This window comes from Myotis brandtii, unplaced genomic scaffold, assembly GCF_000412655.1.
Source record: "Myotis brandtii unplaced genomic scaffold, ASM41265v1 scaffold304, whole genome shotgun sequence".
NCBI classification, from domain to species: Eukaryota; Metazoa; Chordata; class Mammalia; order Chiroptera; family Vespertilionidae; genus Myotis; species Myotis brandtii.
In genome coordinates this window covers 2315821-2338741 of record NW_005361607.1, presented here as the reverse complement: position 1 = coordinate 2338741, position 22921 = coordinate 2315821, and the positions used below count along the sequence as shown (strand labels likewise).

General features: G+C 39.7%; 1 protein-coding gene across 6 annotated transcripts in view; it reads right to left on the bottom strand.

The window, feature by feature from the left end:
- Positions 1 to 22921, bottom strand: part of DAB1 (Dab, reelin signal transducer, homolog 1 (Drosophila)) — a 1114147-nt gene that overhangs the window by 596924 nt on the left and 494302 nt on the right. For all 6 annotated transcript variants that reach the window (XM_014542563.1, XM_014542562.1, XM_014542565.1 and 3 more), the window contains exon 3: positions 5760 to 5836. The gene's annotated coding sequence lies outside the window, so the exon portion shown is untranslated. The remainder of the gene's footprint in view (positions 1 to 5759; positions 5837 to 22921) is intronic.

Below are 22921 nucleotides of genomic sequence, written 5' to 3'. Positions count from 1 at the left end.
ATCAACACACATGTGTTATTTAATAGAGGGATCTCATGCAATTGGGGTCGCTGGTTAAGCAGTCTAGTAGTCACATCTGAGGCTGGAGTGTGAAGTCCACTGGCAGGCAGTTAGTATGGAAAAAATGGGTATAAATAGTGGGAGAAATCAGGAGCAGCCTGGAACCCACGAGCATGAGCTGAAACCCCATGATAACTGACAGGAGCCATGGTTTTCACTGCCTCCCAGCTTGCTGATGTGGATGACTGTGGAGCCAGGGCTTTTCCTCAAGGAGCTAAACACACACATCTGGATGAGGAGCTGGAGGAGCTGGGGCAGGATGTGGGGGAAGGGAGAGCAGCTGTGGGCCCAGAGCAGCTTCAAGCCAAGGAGGTGAGTCCACAGATCAGCAACCACATGTGAGCTACGAAGTGGCTGCTGCTTCCCTTCCATCTTCCGAATACCCCAGGAATCTCCCTGTGCCCACCCTAACTAGAAACACACAAAAGACTGAATCCTGAGTAACGTAAGTCAATCTAGCCAAGTGGGCATATTACCAAGCCACCATACCACCTGGAAAGGAACAGCATACGTAAGGGAGGGTTGATTTAGAGGCTCGCCAGAGGTCCCGTAGAAGGAAATCCCAGGGAATCCGGCAGGCCTTTTCATTGTTCAGCCCCCGGGTCACGCTCAAGCCAGGGAGGGCTGCCTGTGCATCCATAGATTCAGCTGCATCCAACCCTGTGTCTTCAGGAGTTTTCATTTTCTAACACCAGCCAAAGAATGCCAAAGGCTTCCCAGCTTCTCCCTTCCTTGTTGCCAAAGATCAACATATTTGCCTTTTGTGTTTTAAGGCTTTATAATAGCTTGTAGTATTCTTATAAGCAACAATTATAGCTAGCATTCATCACTGAGAATATATGATGTGTCAGACCCTTTCATATACACTCTCATTAAATTCGTACAGCAATCCTGCATGGAAAGTATTATTGCTATTTTATTTTTACTGATGTGAAAATGGAAGCTTAAAGGAATTATTTGATCAATGTCAGAAAGCTGGTCAAATCTAAGACATTCAGCTTTGAAAAGCAACACCACCACCACCCCAAATAACAGATAAGGGGAATTAGCATGTGGTTAAGAACCTTCACAAAGTTCTTACAGTTGAGCTCCCTGGTATCTAGAATCTCCTACTTCCTTCCAACTTGGAGCATATGTGATTCTATCAGAAGAAAGAGGAGAAGTAGAAGGGTGGGTAGAGAGAATCCAAGAAGATAAAAGCAAATGAGAAAACACATACAAGGCACCAAAGGGATGAATTTAAGAAGGGGGAAGAGGGGGGAAGAGCAGCAGGAAAATGCTGCTGTCTTATTTCTATCTCATTGTCCAGAAGGGAAGACATGATGATGCCTCACCTAGGATGGCTGTAAATGCATACAAGTGAATATAAAGGCAGACACATCTGATCAACACAGCAAATAAATAGCCAACGACTCATAATGCCAACTGATGACTTTCAAGCAATTTTGAAAGGTAAGTGAGGAAAAACACACCTCAAAGAACCACGAAGGAATGGGAAAGGGGGTTTTAGAGATTATTCAGAATGGGGTGCCTGGGGATGCCCCCTGAGCATTCTCAGGACAAGTCAGACCTAGGGCACTTCAGGGTTGGTTAATGAGAACAGACAGGTGAGCCTTCAAGGCTACTTCCAGGAGACAACAGCACAGAAGCCTTTGAAATCACTGGTGTGTAAAACCCTGGCTGCTGGAGCAATGGAACAAGCCAAGTGTGCGACTCTCAGACTTGCATCTTCACTGTGCGCTTGGGCAGCTGTGGCTCAGAGCTGCGTAAGCAGCTACTCTGTGGAATATCCGGCCTCAACCCTTCTCACCCATCACAGAGCCGCTCCTCCTCTGAGGGTCAGCTCAGGAGTCCTTTCCCTCTCAGCTCGGTCCCAACACTGCTCTTCGGGGCTTACTTCTGTCTACTCTATGATTATTAATTGTGTACCAGTCTGAGCTCCTTGAGCAAAGGGATTGTACCCTGCAATTTTACACGGTTTCTATTAATGACATTACAAGTGCCTTGGGAACACTTTCCAGCTTGAAGTCACTGCACAGCTCCTGCTTATAAGTGCGTGCCACCCTAAGTACTGAGAAGCCTGGGACTCCTTCCTTTCCAAGGCCTCTCAAAGTTCTCTCTTTTGATTTGACCAACAAAATGAGACCCAAAGCATGGGGGCATGGAACAGACTGACATGCCTTGATGTGGGGTTGTGGGGTGGAAAAAAGATAAACCAAAGAACTTATATACTTATATGCATAGCCCATGGGCACTGGCAATAGGGTGATGAAGACCTGGGGGTGGGTGGGTAGGGTCTTGGAAGAGGAGGTTAAAGGGGGGGGGGATGGGAGACATCTGTAATACTATCAACAATATATACATATATATGTATATTTTTAAAAAGTTATCTCTTCTCTTCTGTGTGGTATGTGAGAACATGGCCCCTTCCCAAGTTCTAACTCCCCTTCCTGTCCTGTGGGAATATAATGAAGGCCATCTCTAAGTACATGTGGGACCTTGGGAGCCTGGCCAGCTCCTTGGTCAAGGAATGGCCAAAAAGGAACTGTTCTTGAGCCCGAATTGTAAACAGCTTGCGTTTTGATCTCACACAGCTTGCGCATAGGCACATCCACCCTGCATACATGATTTATCCCCAGGTTTGCTTGTTTTCTGTACTCTATATAACCCTGTACTGGAAAGCCTGCATTATAGAGACTTCACCTGTAGGCCACTCCAAGTATGCCAATAAGTCCTAATTAGCTCATGTCTTTTGTAGCCAATCCTCCAGGTTATTTCTTTGGAATTGGCAAGCAATACACGGAGGCCTTCTTGAACCTCAGCTCTTTGCATAACATTCTCTATCCCCACTGATCCTGCCCTAGTTTATTTCATCATCATCTCTTTTTAGGAAAAGATGAATAATCTTCAAACATCTCCACCACCTTCAATGCATGATTTGTCTCCACTTCAAAGGGACAGGATTGTTTTCGAATTGGAGAAGTGGTAACTCCTTAGGTTTGCTCCCAGGGGTGAAGACCTAGGACTCCAACTCCTTCCACAGCTATGCTTCATATTCTTTAACTAGAGGCCTGGTGCACAAAAATTCATGCACTAAGGGCGGGTCCCTCAGCCTGGTCTGTGCCCTCTTGCAGTCCGGGACCCCTCAGGGGATGTCTGACTGATGGCTTAGGCCTGCTCTCTGGGGGATTGGGCCTAAGCCCTTAGCCAGGTGAAGACCTAGGACTCCAACTCCTTCCACAGCTATGCTTCATATTCTTTAACTAGAGGCCTGGTGCACAAAAATTCATGCACTAAGGGCGGGTCCCTCAGCCTGGTCTGTGCCCTCTTGCAGTCCGGGACCCCTCAGGGGATGTCTGACTGATGGCTTAGGCCCGCTCTCTGGGGGATTGGGCCTAAGCCGTTAGCCAGACATCTTTAGCACTGCTGTGGTGGTGGGAGAGGCTCCCACCACCACTGCTGTGCTGGCCAGCCATGAGCCAGTTTCTGAGTGGTTCTCCCACTGTGGAAGAACAACGACCACCAGGGGGCAGCTCCTGCATTGTGCATCTTCCCCCTGGTGGTCACTGCGTGTCATAGCAACTGGTCATCCCAGTCATTCTGCCATTAGGGTCAATTTGCATATTCCCCTTTTATTATATAGGATTATTTTACAAACCATGAGAAATATATTCCCAAAGCAGTCCTCAAGGCAATATTTGTTGATCCTTTGTTGGCCTGTTGATCTACTCTTCCTAAGTGAACCAAGCCAGAAGAGTGCACAGGCCCTTACATTTGACCCAGGTAGGAATACAGATCACTGAGCAGCCTCAACGTTTAAAAACCAAGGTTTTCAAAACAGAACTTACCAAATCATGACACGGCCACTGTATACCTGTATCATACCTCCACCCTTCAAAGCTCTTCTGCAGCATGGATCTTAAGAATCACAGAAGATACATACAATCATCCCACTTTGTAAATATACACCAGTTGCTCAGAGCACAATGGTGTCTTGTGGAGGGTCTCACAGCTGGTTAGTGGCTGAGCTCAGAATAAAACCTTTAGTTCCTCAGTCTTGGTAAGGCACACATGTAAGAGAGCTTTTTACTACATTACTCTAGGTGCTCACCGATTTTAAACTTTTAAGTCATCACATATCTATATATTTTCCACCTCTGTCTATAGGCAGAATGCATTAGAGAGATTTATTAGACAAGCAATCTCGAAAAGATGACTGTTTTCAGAAGCTACTGCTCCCCAGTCCTCCTTAGGTAGAAAACCTTAATTTGTCTTTCCAAATTAACTCCACCACAGAGAATAGTTTTGTGGATGTAAAAGCAATAATAAAAGACCAAACTCAGTCAGGCTGCACACAATCCACCTCTTGTCTCCATTGTGGTAAATGACCAGCTTCCCCTACGTCCCGCAGTTACTTACATGCCTGGTGAGCTCTTATAGGGGAGCGTGTTTCTCCCCAGGCTCATTTCTCATTTAACTCTACTCATTAGAGGAAGCTGGGGCACAAGCCAGGTTAACATGTCAATAAGTCACCAAGCACAGGCAAAAATTGACAGCCAAGGAATCCCAGCTCCCAACCTTCTCCCATACAGAAACCCTCAGAAAACAGGTTCTCAGCCTCCTCTTCAGGTCACTGAAATAATAGTGGCATTTGAGTCCCGCAGAGTAATTAATTTCCTCTGTCTCCAATAGCGCCTCATATTTTTAATGAATTTTATAAGTCTCAGATCCTGCAGCCTCCCAGCTCCCTCTCCAACCCCGTTGTTCCCTAAGGTCCCATAACAAATAGCTCCCACTCATATTTGCCTTGCAAACTCACATAAACTGGAAATGATAAATACATTAGCTGGGCTTTTTAACGGACCATTGTTTAATTTTCTATGCTTGTCTGGCTGGGGAAGAGATAAATATTACCTTGTGGAGAATAAGATTTCTATTCCCTTTAAGGGGGTTGGGGGTAAAATATGGCCGGGAAGCGGCACTCTGTCCCTCCTAATAGGCAGTGCTGCTAATTAAAAGTGTTGGAAGGGACATCCATCCCCCCAGCCTGTGATTCATTCAGCATTATCCCTGGCAAACTAGGAATAGATACTGGAATGAATGCTTCTAATTTGTCAAAAGAAGAGGCGTTTTCAATTGTGTCTTCCCAGCTCCCTGGATGAAGTACATAATTCAGTGTTGCCATTATTTAAAAGTTTCGGACCTCAAAATAATAGCACCTGCTCCTTAAGCTCGTAAATCTCCCAGTCTGTTTCCCATGTCAACATTCATCTTACATATGATTTGACTTCAGTTTCCACTACGGAGGGTGGTTCCTTCTGGCAAATATATTGAAACAGGGGCATCTGAAGAAAGAATGCTAGCACAGTTGTGTTTAAAATCAAACCAATCTGAGACAGCCTAATAGGTGAGGCTCAAATCCGGGCAGGGAAACATAAGGCTCCGAATGACATTTACTATAAGTACTTAAAGAAAAGAAGAAAGAGAATCAATATTCTCTTTCTCTAGCCACAAACGTGGAGTAGGCCAGAGAAAAGCCACGGCAAGCTCCTGCTCCCAAAGGCTCCACGACCCCACCCCAGGGTGTTTTAGGGAGGAACACAAAGCACGAAATCCATCACTTGGAGAGGACCTGAGACATCAGAGAGCAAATTCCCCAGAGAGGAAGTTTCTGCTCACACCAGCAAGCCCCGCTTTACCTTTGAGTTGTGCAACAGAGCCCCTCAGTCAGGAAGAGTTGGAGTCAGCGTTCACCACCACCATGTCTTGCAGAATGCTAAAATCAAACAAAATACAGCATTAAACAAAAAGTAAGCATTCACGATGTAATAGGTTTATTTTTCTTCTCTCTCTTTCATTCAAGAAACTTTTACTTAGTTCCTACCATACACCAGTTAATGGAAATACAGAGATGGATAAAACAAAACACCACCACCACCAACAACAAAACAATCAACAAATGCAGCCTATTGTAATTCCTGGGCAAGAAGTACGGCAACATGCCTCTTAGGTAGGAGTGATCAGGATATGCGTGCGTGTGTCTATGAGTGTTTTTTTTCTGAGGGGTGTGTGTGTGTGTGTGTGTGTGTGTGTGTGTGTGTGTGTGCGTGCGCGCGCGCGCGCATGCGCGCTCACGCACTCATATACACAGAAGCAGGGGAAAATTTGGAAAGAACTTTCCCATATTTGTAATTTAAGCTCTTTCCATAAAGAAGAGGGCACCATAGAAAAGGTCAAGAGCCTGAAAAGTGATCATCCCCTTTGACCTGTAAGTCACCTTTGGGATTCCTTCCCAAGGAAGCAGCCACGATGGCAGGCCAATACTGATGCGCAGAGATGCTCATCATAATGTGACGCGTCAGAGGGAAACAATCACCAGAGGAATGATGAGGGGAACGCTGGCATGTCTTCAGAGTCATCTTATGCAAAGTAATTTAAATGTTATTCAGAATATGGGAAATATGTATAATAAAATTGTTTATAAGATTTGAGCTCATTCTTTTAAAAGTTGGTCTTAAAAATATGCCAAAATAGTGGTTATCTGTTTGGAGCATGATTGTAGGTCATTTTTCTCGTTTCTTTATGCTTTCCATATTTTCTATAAAGACCATGTCTTATTTTTCTAGACAGAAAGCAAACATACAAACAGCAGTTTCAGCCGCATCATGATCATTTCTCTCCTACTTTCCCTGAACCCCTCTATTTAATTGGGAACCCCATGGCCATCTTCCCAAGCAATAACTCCACTCTGAAGGTAACATTGCATTGAAATGATCCATTTCCATCTCTGCCTCCCTCTGGCTTTGAGCTCCACTGAGGAAGTTATCACACCTTCTTAACCCTTGGTTCTGTGAACCTATCCCAGAGATGAGCTCACAGCAGTCACTCAATCAATGTTTGCTGCATAAAAGGAGGAATGAGTGAGTGAATAAATGAATAAAAGACTTAAATGAAACTGTCATGACAAAAATTACATTAAGAAAGCTGTTCATTCAAAATAATCGGTGACAATAAAAGTTAAGTTCCATTTGGATTCACAGAAGATAGATGGCAAGCAGAGAGAAAGCAATTTTTCAGGAAAGACAGTGGAACCTAGAAAAAGCCTATGTTTTTAGAAAAAAAAAACTTAACATAATGGAATCTCACAGCCTACTGATCTTCCAATGTATTCCAAAACCAAGAATCTGTTTAAGGCAGAAATATTTATCTAGTACAATATTCCATTACAGCAACTCCGTTATTTTACATGTTTGAAGTTACATATACATAAACTAAGTGGTAGATACTTGTTATTACTTTTAATCAGCCATGGCTGGTTGAATCCCTGCTCAAAAAAAAGCTACCGGATAGATTATTGTAATGTTTTATAAAAATTCAATTTAGTTTATTCATAAAATGAGGGAAATATCACCCGGATAATTTGCTGTTATGTTCCTCTGGAGGCAGACATGATTTGAATCCTACCTCTGTCTTTTCAGATCTGGGGTAATCATGGGCAAGTTATTTCACCTCTCCAAGGCTCAGTTTTCCTATGTATAAAATGAGATAAAAATAATACCAACCTGATATGGTTATTGTACAAAACAAATAAAATCAGAGAAAGCATGACTGTGGAACCAGACTTTAAGCTTATGTCTGTTTACATCCACACCGGGAACTCTGAAACGTGCACAGGTCTTCCTTTTTGTGATGTGCCATGAGGTATGCTAAGCGCTGCACAAATGTCTCATTTCATCCTCATATTATATGTTACGAGGAAGTACTATTTTTCTACTTTATAGAATATTTTTTTCTGTGATATGAATAGTAATGTACCCAATTTCATTTCTGATTTTAGTTATTTGAGTCTCTTCTCTTTTTTCTTCAGCCAATCTAGCTAAAGGTTTGTAAATTTTGTTGGTCGTTTTGAAGAACCAACTCTTGGTTTTGTTGATTTTTCTCTGTTGTTTTTCTATTCTCTATTCTCTATTCTGTCTTCTTTTGACACTTTAAAAATAAGGCAATGGATGCCCAATTTAAAAACATTTATTGTGTCTGAGTCAAAATTCAAACCTAGAATGTCTGTCTTCAAATCCCAGTCTTATCAATAATTATGAGAAGAAGGCACTGAGTCTACAATTCTACATCCAGTCTTTGGCTCACAACAAAATTCAGCTTACAATTTTGTTATTTCACACCTACTATTATTTGATATGCTATGGCTTGAACTTATTCCCTCATAGTCACACTTAAGTAGCCTCCTATTTCTTTTCTTATTAAATATTTCAAGCATGAAGTTGAGGATAGACATAATTATAACAAAAACCTATATATCGCCAACCTTGCCTGGTCACATATGACCATCTGCTGACTTTCCCTTAAAAATTATTATGGATAAAAGCAAAATCTCCCATGCATTCTTTCCTAATTTTACAAAGACAACTCTTCTCCTAAATTTTCATGCATGCATTTGTTTCTAATACATGTTGGCATCTATAAACAATATATATCACTGTTTTGCATCCATCTCAAGCCTGCTCATTTTGTTAAATGCAGTTTTTGCCACTTTAAAGTTTTTACCACTTCGATAGATTAGCTTTACTTCTTTCATTTTAGCATTTAGATAGTATTTTATCATATGTTTATATTCTGACTTAATCATCCATATTGATGGACATTTGAGCTACAGTATTTCCAAATTGTGCTAATACAAACAATGCTGCAATGGAGATTGTTAGACTTCTTGGGCACATGTGTGTGAGATTTCTTTGTGGACTTGCTGGGTCACACCATTCTCTTCTCTAATTATTAGTAAGATTAAAGGTTATTTTAATATTTTTATTTTAGGTTTCTTCTTCTGCAATTTGCTTTTTAATATATCCATTTTTCTATTTAAGTGTTATAGGAGAGAGAGTGTACAAACTAAACAAATAAAGTAAAATACCTAGTATGTCAGATGATCATCTGTGCCATAGAAAAGCCAGAGGAAGAGACAGGGCATGAGGGGTGCTGGGGTAGGAGTTCAATTTTAAAAGTTAGTTAGGAAAGACCTTACTAGGAAGGTGACATTTAGCAAAGTCCTAAAATCTGTGTGGGCACAAACCATGGGAAGAAACAGCAAAATGGTACAATGATAGTATTTGATCAATATATGTGGTAGCACACAGGGATTTGTTATAATTATTTTCTATGCTAATTTGCTCACTTCAGATATAGCCCTTTTGTAATTATATATGTTGTGATTATTTTCCAAATCCAAAGCTTGTCTTTTCACTTTGATTATAGTGACATATACAACTCTTTAAATTTTAATGTAATCAAATAATTAGCATTTAACTTTAAAGTAACTGGGTTTGTTTTGTTTTGTTTTATTAAATCAATCCTTTCTTACCCCTAGATCATAAAACTTATTCAATAGTTACTTCTAAAGTTTTTAATGTTATGCTGTTTGCATTTAATCCACTTGGAATTGATATTCTTTATATTATGTGAGGTCAGTATCCAATAGATTTTCTGTATAGATACTGTCCTAGTACCATTTATCTTAGTTCATGATTTCTGCATTAATTTGTTATAACATACCTATCATATACAAAGTGTCCAGTCAGTATAGTCTGTCTTGGGGTTCTAAATTTTATTCCATTGGTCTAGTTTTCTGGGACAATTTATTTCCTTGAGAAAATACTCATACTACCTTAACTACTAAATTTTATCCTAAATTTTCACAGCTGCTAGGACCTATCCATCTGTCAATTCATCTGTAGATCCACCTGTTGATCAATTGATCGATGACTGATACATTTAACCATATATTGATCCATTCATCATTATTATTCATAAATATTTGTTGAGACCCTAATGTTCAAGACACAGGTTTGGTCGCTGGGATTTAATAGCAAACTAAACAGAGTCCTGTCCTCATGAAGCTTCCATTCAGGGGATGGAGACACACACAAATGAGTGATTAAATCTAGAGTATGTTAGATGGAGATAAGTAGCATGAACAAATGTGAAGTAGGAAATGAGGACCATATAAAAGTTAAGGATAGGAATTGGGACCAGGAGTTCCAACTCTGGTCCCAGCACCGTATCATCACCAACACATGAGGGCTGCCTGTGTCCCCATGAGATCTGCCACATGCAAACAGCAGCTACATGTTAGGGTTACCACATTCACATATCCCCCCAAACTCTATGGCCATTTGGAAGGGGGTTACAGATTCGGTATATATATTCTTTATATCTAGGATCAACATGTTAGGGTTTGCTAATTTGCATACATCCAATCAAAGCAAAGGTGTGAGCAGAAACTCCCTTACGGGAGTCAATCACAGGGAAGAAGTTCTTCGTATGGAGTGTGAGGACCCTGAGCTTGCACAGCTCCCACTACAGGGCCTGCTGATCCTCCCCTCTCCTAATGCTCCAGGCAGTGTCTGGCTAAGGGTTTGGAGCTTGTTCTAGCAAGAATCCTCCTGCTAGATCCAATCCACAGAGTCAGTTTAGCAGCAATCAAAGCAGTGGCAAAATCCATACCCACAAGGCAACAAGGAGGCCAGCAGAGGTGCCACCTAGATGTTTGGGTACTGTGACCTTTTACCTCTAACCCAAATGAATATGTTTGTGTGTGTGTGGTGTGTGTTAATAAGAATAAGGATTTAGGCAAGAGAGGTTAAGTACTTTTATGTTGGATACTTCTTTGCTATATTGAGTAATTTCATAATATACTAGAGGCCCAGCGTGTGATTAAAATTGTGCAAGGAGGCACCCTGCGGGCTGCCGCAGAAGTCAGGCCAGACCGCCGCTGTGGGCAGCCAGGACCTGTGCCTGACTCGCGCAGCACTGGGCCACTGTGGGAATCAGGTTGGGCTTCCACTGCTGGCGGCTGGGACCCGCGCCTGACTGGTGCCGCAGATGGCCGGGACCATGCCTGACTTCTGCCCCAGGCCGCTTCTGCCCCCCTACCTGTGTCCACTCTGGGCTGCCGGAGCTGCCGCACAGGCTGGGGCAGGCTCCCCTGTCTCTGTCTCTGTCTCCACTCCGGGCCTCACCTGTGCATGCAACCACCTCCTGTCTGGTCATCTGTTATGGCATCCTGGCCTAATTTGCATATTACCTCTTAATATATTAAGATATAAATAATTGGAAAGGATTATTTTACTTACTACATCAGAGACGACAGATAAAGATAATACAATTCATATGTCTTAGACCCCCTGCAGTACCTTTGACAGACTGATTCACCTATTCATTTTTCCATCCATCCATCCATCCATCCATCCATCCATCCATCCAACAATCCATTCTTTCATTCAATAAATTTTTGATCCCTATTACACAATGGTGCTCACAAACAGGGACAGACAAATAAACAATGACAACAGATTGTAATTGATTCTAAGTACTGGCTATTAAGAAAACACAGGGGCTGCCTTGGAGAAAAGTCCATGTACTCCTCTTCAAAGCCAGTTAAAAGCAAAAAATCAACTTTGGCACCATTGCCCTATCTATTCCAATTACTCTTGGTCTTCTAGCATCTCTCCCACCTTTGCTCCTGAGTCGGGCAATGTTCCTTTTTCTACTGTCTTTACATCAATCTCCCTGTCTTGTTCCCTGCTTTGCTCTTGGTCTTGATGGACTATGGGCCTCCTCAGCTGTGGCTTTCAGCACTTCTATTCACATGACTTCTCTCCATTCTCTGGGAAGTGTCATTTTGGGCACTTCAGGTAATGCACTGGCCCAGTTCTTTTTCTGGGAGCCCCTTGCCCAACCCTTTAAGCCAAATGAAGCAGCCTATCTCTTGAATGAATTTTGGGAGGCTTCTAGGTAAAAGTTCCTTTGTCCTACAACCCAACACTTCCAAATGCCCCCTGGAGGCACAGCTACTCAGCCCAGGGCTGCCTGCCATGGGCGTCTGATGGATGAAATTAAGGGCAGTGGGGCAGAAGGCAGATCTGCTGACACCACAGTTCAACAAGCTTGCACTGAGGCTGTAAAACATCCTTGTGGAGCACACCAGTAAACTGTCCCACTAATTAGTTTATTATTTCATTTGAGAGACCAAATACATAAATAAAATTAATAAACCCTGCAAAATAAGTGCATCACTGGAAATAAAAGTATTTCTCAGGTCATTGCCTTAAACAGACATTCCATGCTAGAATAATATTAACACAAGAAAGGCAAATGGTGCTGTCTTGCAGGCTGAGCATACCAGCAACAGCTGGGGGCTGAGGAAGGGGAAGGGGGTGCAGAGTCTTGAGATGAGTCAGAAAACATGGATGGTGTTCTCTCCTCTGTCATTATTTCCAGTGTGACCTTGAATAAGTCAATTTTCTTCCCTGCCACCACCAATGCGATCATCTACTTTTGAGTAAAATAAGGGGGTTGGGTGATTTTTTAGGTTTATTCCAACTAGGACATTTCATGATTCTGGGAATCAAATAAAAACCACAATCTGGGTTATGATGAGCTTAGTCAACAAATAATGCATAATAAAAATCAATGAGATCTGAGAATCCATTGTAATATTCCAGTATGGAATTAAAAAGTTAGAGAGATCTTAGAAAACATCTAACCCAGTGGTTGGCAAAATCATTACTCAACAGAGCCAAATATCAACAGTACAACGATTGAAATTTCTTTTGAGAGCCAAATTTTTTAAACTTAAACTATATAGGTAGGTACATTGTTATTAACTTAATTAGGGTACTCCTAAGCTGGCCTTTGCTAAAAATGTCCTCAATCTGAATGAGGTACGTTCGCTGAGGTCGACCCCTTCCAACTCTCCCATGCACACTTGTCTTGTATACTTGTTTCATCTATCTCCTTTCGTTCATCCTCTCTATATGTCCAAACCATCTCAACATACCTTTCTCAATTCTCGACACTACATCTTCTTTCACTCCATAACGTTCCCTAAAATTAACTTAATAAACTTTACTTAAAGTTTTAAGTCAACTTCGCACTGTACGTGCGTGCCTGCACGTGGTATTTTGTGGAAGAGCCACACTCAAGGGGCAAAAGAGCCGCATGTGGCTCGCGAGCCGCGGTTTGCTGACCACTGATCTAACCTATCATCCACTTATACATGAAGGGAAGAAAAGAGAACAGACCTTGAGTTCATCGAGGGCCTATTATACACCAAGAGCTATGCTAACATTCACATATCAACTTCAAGAAACATAAGCTCAGAGAACAAATGAAACGTGGCCAAATTCACCACAGAGAACAGCAAAACTGGGTATCCTGCTCCCTAGACAAGGCTTTTCCACAAAATGTGTCTGATTGTCCAGCGTCCTATTGGGATTTCAGGCCAGGTTACTCACTGCCAAGCAGCTCACAGGTCTCCTGAGAGATATCATGGGTGGTGGCTCCCTGTGCTGGCCCTGGTGTACATCATTCACACAAGTGCCAATGGTGAAAGGAATAGTGCAGTAGAGATGGGGAGTCCAGCCAGGGCAGGTGGGAGGCACTGTGCTAAAGGCAAAGGACAGGAGCTTTGGAGCCAGATAAAGCTGCAGTCAGATGTTGACTCTTCCTGTATAACCCTGGCCATGGTATTGAACCCCACAGAGCCCTGGTTTCCTTAACTACAAAATGAGGATAATCTTGATCTTGCATTGACTTTTCTGACCATCTACCACCTGCCTTCACACCACTTATAGTGAACCCTTCTCTAGAATTATCCCCAGAGAGAAAATGCTGCAACATTACAGTAATGATGATTTCACCCAAAGAGTCTTAAAACCTGTTTTGTGCAGCCCCTGCTTTGTCTCTAACTCACTAGGACACAGTGCAGTGGGCTTCTGGTAGAGGGAAGTAACGAAAGCAAAGTCTTAAGAATGGAAGGAAGGATGGGACTTAAGGGTGACTGTAAAAATGAAATACCCAAAAATTGGGAGAAGATTTAGTATCTTGACTAGGGAGTCAGAAAGATTTCTGGCTTCTCAGAGTTTTGTTGTTGTTGTTTGTTTGTTTTTTAATTAAAGAGACATCCCCTCCCCCAGTTTTTTGAGTCAAAGTAAAACAGATCTATTAGCCCCAAAAGCTCTGTTTAGAAATTGTTGCATCACTCATTCAGTTGGTACACAGACATGTAAGGCAATGAGACAACAGCTCTTTAGAATCATGTTTGAAGGGTTCTGGAAGCAAAGTGGAAGGAACATGTAAAGTCAAGTGGTAGATCTGGGATAGAGATGGCTTCACAAGGGAGGGAGTGCCTCTCGAGCTGTATTGGTAGTTTATATAGGCTGTTAGAGGTGAAAGAGACCAGTGCAGGCCTGATGGCAGAGGGAACAGTGCAGTCAAGATGGAGAGACCAACTCAGGGAGATCGCAGTCAGGGGTCAAAGGGTTTGGTATGTGGACAAATAATCCATGGAAAATGCAAGGCTGGGGGAAAATCCTTTGCTATTTATTCCTGACCAACATAGTGAAATTCCAGATTCTTTCTGTTTTCCCCCTGCCAATGGTTTAACATCACTTTGCAATTAGAATCACAATATTGGTACTGAAGGGAACCAATCATATTTATACTGAATTCAACTGTCCTAAGAATTTGAAAAAACAACAACATTATATCTAATGGTGTATACATAGATGCTCAGAGATAAAAAGGGACTTGTCCAAAGCCACACATTAGTAAGAGGGAAAGATGGGATTCAAAGAACTTCAGACCTCAGATCATCAACTTTTTCTACTAAACATCAATAACCTGAACATTTATGGCTCATATTTTTTAGACTTCCTATATTATACAATACCCTACTTTGTTAATTACATATTTTAAATTATTTATGGTAATCAGAGTTGAATAGCTTTCTCTCCCATAATTTTCTATCCTATGATTTTAAGAAAAACTCCACAATGCCTCATTCAATGTTGAATAAAAGGCATATTAAGACATATCTCAGGCTATATAAACAACCACTGCTGGGTTAACTTATACTATTTTGTAGTATTCATGTGATTAATCTTCATTAATATAAACTTCTTTGTTGGGGTGCTATGTACAATTTTCAAATGGCTAATTAAAATAAATAAGAGCAGCATGAGATCAAAGGTGGCAACCAGAACTTGAGTTCAATTCTCAAAGGTCAGTTTTTAATATAAATGTAAATGCAAATGTTAGCTGATAAGATAAAATGGGGGTAGAAGAGAAATCCATGCTGAAGTCTTAGTGCCCATAGAAGGCAACGTGAGGTAGTGAGGAGTGCACACCTTTGGAGTAAAACAACTTAGAATTAGAACAAGCCTTCAACCACCTGAATTTCAGTTTATTCTTTCATAAAATGAGGTTGCTCTGGGATTAAATGAAAGAATGTATGTCAGCAAGGGCTTGATCCATGTAAGCCTTACATCTGTTATTAGTCCCCTGAGCCACAGCCTCCACACCTGTAGTTGATCTAAAAAATATAGCTTTGTGGGAGCAATACAAGTTGATGAAGAAAAAGCAAAGAGCTGATTTTTTTAAACTAAATTTTTAGTCGTATATTAGGAAAGAAGCCATACGTATGTATTCAAGTAACTCTAAGACTTAAAATTGTGAGCTATTTGCCCTGGAAATTTGTGATCCTGCCACATTGTAGAAATACTTATCCTTCTTTTCCAACACATGCACCACTGGGTAAATTGCTCCTTTTAAATTATTTCAAGCAGCAATGTAAACATTTATAATGTTAAGCCAAAATAATTCCCATGCCATAAATTAATACACAGGTTTGAAGGGCAATTTGGGCAATATAATAAAAGCCTTAAAATCTGATTAAACCCATGATCCACCTTTAGAAATTCACTGTAAATAATTATCAATATGTTCAATGTTTCAGCCATAAAGATGTCTATATATCTTTATAACAGTGAAATATTAGAAACAGATTCAATAATAATGGTCTGGATAAATAAATTTTATCTATTCATATTATGAAGCCATTAAAGGAATAATAAAAAATATTTCATGTCATTAAAATGAATTCTTAACATTCTAAGTTAAAAAAAGGGGGACAGTAAAATGTATGATATGACTACTTTTGTAAAATTACTTCAGTATAAAAGAAAAAGATGAAAGAAAATGCCCCAAATGTTATAAATCATTATCATGTATGGGGGAGAATTTTATTTTCTTTTTCTTGCTTATTTGTATTTCCTAAAATTTCTAGCATAACTTACTTTTTACTTTGGAAGCTACTGACCCTCTCAAATTTACATTAAAATCCATGCCATAAACAACTTAAAAACAACACTCTGGAAAAAATACTTGTATAGAGCTATTTAACAAACGCAATATGTTTATGTTATAAAAGTTAAGCAAATTGACAGGAAGAATATTTTGATACCCTAATAGATAAATGAGGAAAGGACATGGATAAAATTACTAATATAATGAATGAACAGATATGTGAAAATATTCAAGCTTAGAAGCAATCAAATACATGTAAATTAATAAAATGTGGTGATTTAAAAAAATGTATGAAGTTAGCATAATTTAAATAAAAAGAGACAACCACTTAATAAGCAGTGTTAGTAGGGAAAGAAATAGATTTTTGCATACATCATAGGTAGAAGTTTAAAACGGTGCAATACTTTTATAAAATACATGAGCAATGTTTATCAGCTTTCTTAAATATTTGTAAATTTTGACTAAATGAGTGAATCTACTTTGGGAATTTGGGAATTATTTTACTTTTTGGAGTGATTTAGAAATCACTCTAAATACAGAATCTACATTATGAACAAAAATGTTCAGCTAGCATTATTTATGACAAGATAATTGGAAATAAGTGCCTGTCTGTGGGAGAGATAGTGACATTTTCTTTACAGGATATAGCTATTAAAGCAATAGTTAAGAATGCTACATAGTAAAATGAAATGTGTATGATATTTTAAGTAAAAAAGCATGACTCACAACAAATATACGTGTACACTTCAACACACACACACACATACATGTTCACTCACTCATGTACAGAAATACAACCTGTAAGGAAATATATCAAGAATTTTTGAATGTGTTATCTTTGGGTTGTAGAATTCAGTTTTTCTTTCTGTCTGTTTTCTTTTTCTTTGTGTGTGTGTGTGTGTGTGTGTGTGTGTGAGAGAGAGAGAGAGAGAGAGAGAGAGAGAGAGAGAGAGAGGGAGATTTCCTTGATTGAGTTTGGGTTAATTTTATAATTTGGAAAAATCTCTCTATGAAATAAAAATAGAATCATTTTTTGTCTGCTTGAGCTCCTAAGAAAGTCTAGAGGGGCTAGCCTTCAATGTAGAGAGAGTTAGAGAAATATTTGCCTGCTGAACTCTCTAAGTTAAGAAAGTTTCTAGAGGAAAAGCAAGGCAATAGAAGTTTAAGGTAGTTTGCAATCAATTTAAAGTCTGGTAGGTATATTAAATCAATTTTATGGGAAGCATATTCAGCTGAAGAGAACCATGCAAGGAAGTAGGAAGATAAACGATATTTCTTTATCTTTTAAATGTGTGCTTAGGGAACAAAAGGAGGAGGGTGACCATAATGTACAGAAAAGGCATTAAAATAGAATATCAAAGCAGGCAGGTACAATATAATGCATCACTGTTCTTCCCTCAGCTAGTCTAGATTTGTAAAATAAGCTGGGGCCATGTGTGAGGCCAACAAAGTTGGAACTGGCCAATGAGCTTCCTAAGATAAAGCTTTGGCTTGGATGCTTGTTGGCTGGACAACAGAAACTGGGAGAGAGATGCAGGCTGATCTGCACCCTAATCCCACTTGTCACTATGTCATTGCCAACCTCCTTGGGACTCAGTTTCCTGATCTATGCAATGTGTTCATTCATTCATTAAACATGTACTGAGTGCTCCATACTGTGCTGGGCAGCAGGATTCAACTTAAACAAGATAGACCATGGGGCCTTCTCTGTCTTGGATGTTAGTGGGGGAGACCCCACTGCAGAGGAGTGTAAAGTGGGTGCTGCAATAAGACCCCATGGTTACAATGCCAGTTCTAGCCTTGAAGCTCCCACTTTAAACACTTCCATCACTTGGCTTCTGGATTTGCACTTTCTCCTGTTAGTCCCTCTTCATGCTGCTTTTCTGGCCTTTTCTGTGATCTGTATTCCCAATGTTAGTGTTCCAGAGGCTCCTTGCCTGGCCTCTTTTCATCTCTAACTACACTTGCCCTTTAGGTTCTTAACACCAGTCTTGTGACCATAAATACCATTTTATATCATGATAATTTCTGGGTTTAGATCTTCAGCCTGATATATCACTTTAACTTCAGACTCAACACTCCATTCATTTAATAGTTATCTCCAAGTTTAAATGTCCAAGAAATAAGTCTTGATTTGGGCGCACCCCTAATCAAACACCCGTTTTCCTGAAATCTTCCCCTGTCAGAAAATGGCTACTCCATTCTACACGTTACTGAGGCTAACTTTGACTCTATCTTTTTCTTTTTCCAAACCCCACATCTAATCCATCAGCATATCCTATTGGCTCTACCTTCAAAATAGATTCAGATTCCAATGTTCACCCTTTCTCCTGCTGTGACCCTATTCTGAACAACCATAGCCTTTCACCTTGATTATCCCAATAGTATTCTCACTGATTTCCTGCAAATTATTATCCCCTATCTGTCTCATCTCAATAAAATAACAAGGCTGACTCTTTAAAAAATGGGAGAGTTTTCCTACCATTGTTTCTAATCTAACTAAGTATAAAAGCCAAAGAACTTGGTGTGGCCAGCAAGCCCCTACCTTGATCTAGCTGCGGGCTCCTGCCCTGACTTCATCTCCTACTATAGTCTCCTGGTCCAAAATGTTCTAACGCTCTTCCTACACCAGCTCCATTTGTTGTTCCTCCAACATGTCGAGTACTCTTCCTGTGTTAGGGCTTTTGAACTGACTCTTCTCCTTGATCAAAAAGCATGTTTTTTAAAAAAATTCCACACAGCTTGCTCCCTCACTGCCTTCATATCTCTGCTAAAATGACCTTCCATTTTTGGAGAGCTTTCTCTGATTATTCTACATAATATTTCAGCCCACATCCCCAGGGCCACTGCTTTGCAAAACTCCAGGGAGTAGCATTCATTATAGTCAATGTAAATTGTGTTCCTTGGAGTTGGGCAGTGCACAGCCTAAGGAGCTATATGCAATAGCCCTGTCCATCCCTACATCTCACCCTGCTCTGTTCTTCTTCGTAGTACTTAGTGCTACCAGAAATAGATTTTTAGCTAATTATTGGTTTATTATCTCTCTCATCCTAGTGCAGTTGACCCTTAAACAATGTGGGGGTTGGGGCACCAAATCCCCTCACAGTCGAAAATCTACTTATAACTTTCAACTCCCCACAACTTAACTACTAATAGCCTACTGTTGACTGAAGCTATCAGCAGCTGAGTAACACATGTTTTGTATGCTCCAGGTATCACTAGTATATACTGTATTCTTACAATAAAGTTAGCTAAGGGGGAAAAACATTATTTATAAAAAACATAACAAAGAGAAAATACACTTGTAGTATTTATTGAAAAAAAGTCCACGAATCAGTGGACACATGCAGTTCAAACCCAAGTTTTCCAAGGGCCCACTGTGTAAAGAAAGCTTCCCCAGAGTAGTGGTCTGGCCTGTTTTGTTTACTGTGTCTCCAGAGATTAGGACAGCACCTGTCTTATAATAGATACTTAATAAATGTATGAATGACTTATGGTAGGTTACTTAGCATCTAGGCTTGCCCTGACCAACATGGTAGTCACTAGCAAAATGATATTACTGAGCAGTTAAAATATAGCCAGTGTGACCAAGACATTAATTTAAATTTTTATGTTAATTTAAATTTTAAAATGGAAGGGATGTGAAATATTTTCCATTAAAATCAACTTTATTTGTTTTATAGTACCATATTTCATTTCAACCATTGCATTTTGTAAGGTATCATTTAAGTTTGATTCTTTTTACTTTTGTAATGTGGATACTAGAAAATTTAAAATCACATGTATGGCTTGCAATAGAGTCCTATTGAACAGCACTGTTCTAGATTCTTCATCTGTAAAAGGATAGTAATGGCATCTCCCTCATCGGGGCATCGGAGAGTTTAAATAAGTTAACAGAGGTATAGCACCTGGCATAGTGTCTGGTACATAATAATTGCTCAGTAACGCTAGCCATTACTGCATCATTATTGCTGTTGTGATAGTTATTATCATAATTAATGAATATAGAGCATACAGGTATATATAATAGGGACCGATTCTTATTTTTGAGTGAAGGAAAGACTTCCTTTTAAAATGTGTTTGAGCAAAATTCCAAAGGAGAATTATGAATAGAGTTAGTAAATCTTAAGAGGGGAAGTCGGCAGAACATGGTGGTCAAAGCAAAGGACAGTGCCACAGTTTACACGTGAGCCTTTCTGACCCCAAAGCCTGTGCTCTGAACCGGCACATGATATTGCCTCTTAATAAATCTGTATCAACTGAAATGAAACGTAAGACTTAAAAAGAGATTCTCCAGATCCTAAAATGGGCCCATTTAACCACAAGATAAGCCACTTTTGATGTGATGTCTGATGACCCCTGGAGCATTCTTTGGACTTATTATTTAGTATGTGAGAACTCCATATGATAATCTCTAAAACATTTTACTATAATTCTAAACAAAGATATATGCATATTATAAATAATACATCTAGACACTCTGTAAATAGATAAACTATGAGATTCCCATGACATATTTGATTGCATTTATGATCACACTGGCTCCAGTAATTACCATGAGTGGTGGCAGTGCTGAACCTGTAATTCAATGCTCCTTAAACCTGGGATCAAGGTCCACAGAAGGCAAGACAGAGGTCCACAAGAGGTTATTTTATATGTTTTACTTTTAAGGGAGTTAACCCACAAGACTTAGCCAACGTAACCCTATCTCAGTGCTAAGACAGGGAGCTGAGGAGAGAGAAAGAGAAGTGCATTTGATTGGCACAACCCAATTCAGTTTTAGTCAAATGCTTTGGATTGCTCCAGAAAGCACACATCACATTCTGTGAAGTGATATACACATAGGTATTATGATTTTCTTTATATATATATATATATATATATTCTAGCTGTCATAAACATACTTTACATGATAACTTGCCATAATATTTGGAGAATGTTATTTTAGCATCATCAAATCATCTGGACCCGCACCCTCCCTTTGAAAAGTGTTCTTAACTCCCTGCTGCACCTGGAGGGACCATTCTAATTGGCATCAAAATATCCCCCAGGGTTAAATTAATTTATGTGAACTGCACAGCTGGACAGCTGCCCAACATTATATACTAGCAGCTGTTTGACACAATAAACCAAGAATCAGATTTTCTTGCAGCAAAAATAAATTTTTAACAATGCAGTTCCTTTCCACAGAGGCAAAATACAAGATTTGATTTCTGTATGAGGAGATTGTGATAGAAACCTCCTCGAAGGAAGGATGTCATTTTCTAAGTCAAGGCCCTGTCCTGCCACATTATTTAAGCACAACATGACATGGAAATATATTTAATAGGATTTTGCTACCGGCAAAAAGTCTGAAAAAAAAGTATAGGGATTCAAAGAATTTGCTGTTGAGTTATGCATAGAATTCAGAATTTACTAGAATTGAAATCCTTAAGACCCTCCTTGGCTCATAACAAAACAAAACAAAAATTCCTCTCATGTGTCACTATACTGGTACACTCATTATGACAATAGCCATCACATTCCCAGAAACATGGCGAGGATTAAAAATGCATCTTCATATTTATTTCACATTTCAGCTCCACTAAAATTATTTTTATTCAGCACATACTAAATAACTGGCACTTCACCAACCTTTACAATTAGCTATTTCTTAGTAATAATAGATAGCTGTAGCACTTGTTTTGGTTCAGCACATATTTATAATTTTGCAACAATATTGTCAGGCCAATACTTTGCTCTCACCATCTTTATCCAAGTGTTTAGAACAGTGTGGTGGTGAGTCATCTTACACCATTCAGAAAATGGTAACCTGTAACAACGGAGGAGCAATAAGACAGCAAAGGCCGGGATCTCTGCCACTCCTTATGGAGTAGAGCCACCCGGCCAGCCTTGACCAATTACCCAGGGACTCTTATATGAGGAAGAGAAATAGCTGTACTTTGTTTAATCCACTGTTGTTTGGCGTCTCTTTTATAAGTGTGTTAATCATCAATAAGCCCAGCTAATGTAGATCCTGTACAAAATTGCAATCTAGGTCACTTAGAAAAGAGGGAAATTCTTTTTCAAGCAAAAAAAAAAAAAAAAAAAAGAGAGAGAGACACCAGTAGAATTGTTGGGGTAACTGTTTGGAAGAAAAAGAAAAGGTGAACAAAATAAAACTCCCAGTTTTATTAATCATCACTCACAAGATCTATATCTAAGAAGTCAAAGAATTCTGGGAAGAAGAGAGCTAGTCACTCAGTCCTGAACCTGTTAACTAATGCAAAAGGGTGGGCTGAACATGACAGAATGTTTTCATGAGGAACGGCAATTTTAGATACATAGTAGGCACAAAACAAATACTTGTAAAATTTAATGGACATTTCAGCTTTGTAATAAAAATATTGAGTTTAATATTAATCATTTAGACCAGTGCTCAGCAAAAGTTTTCTTTAAGGGTCAAATAATAATAATAATAATAATAATAATAGTAATAACATAATAATAATAAATATACTTAACACTTTGTGACCAACAGGCAAAGTCAAGTATATTATATAGTTACTTGTATAACCATTTAAAAATGTTACTACTGCTAAGTGAAATAAGCCAGTCAGAGAAAGAAATATCACATGATCTCACTCATTTATGGAATATAATGAACAACATAAACTGATGAACAAAAACAGATCCAGAGACAGAAAAGCATCAATCCCGTCAAACC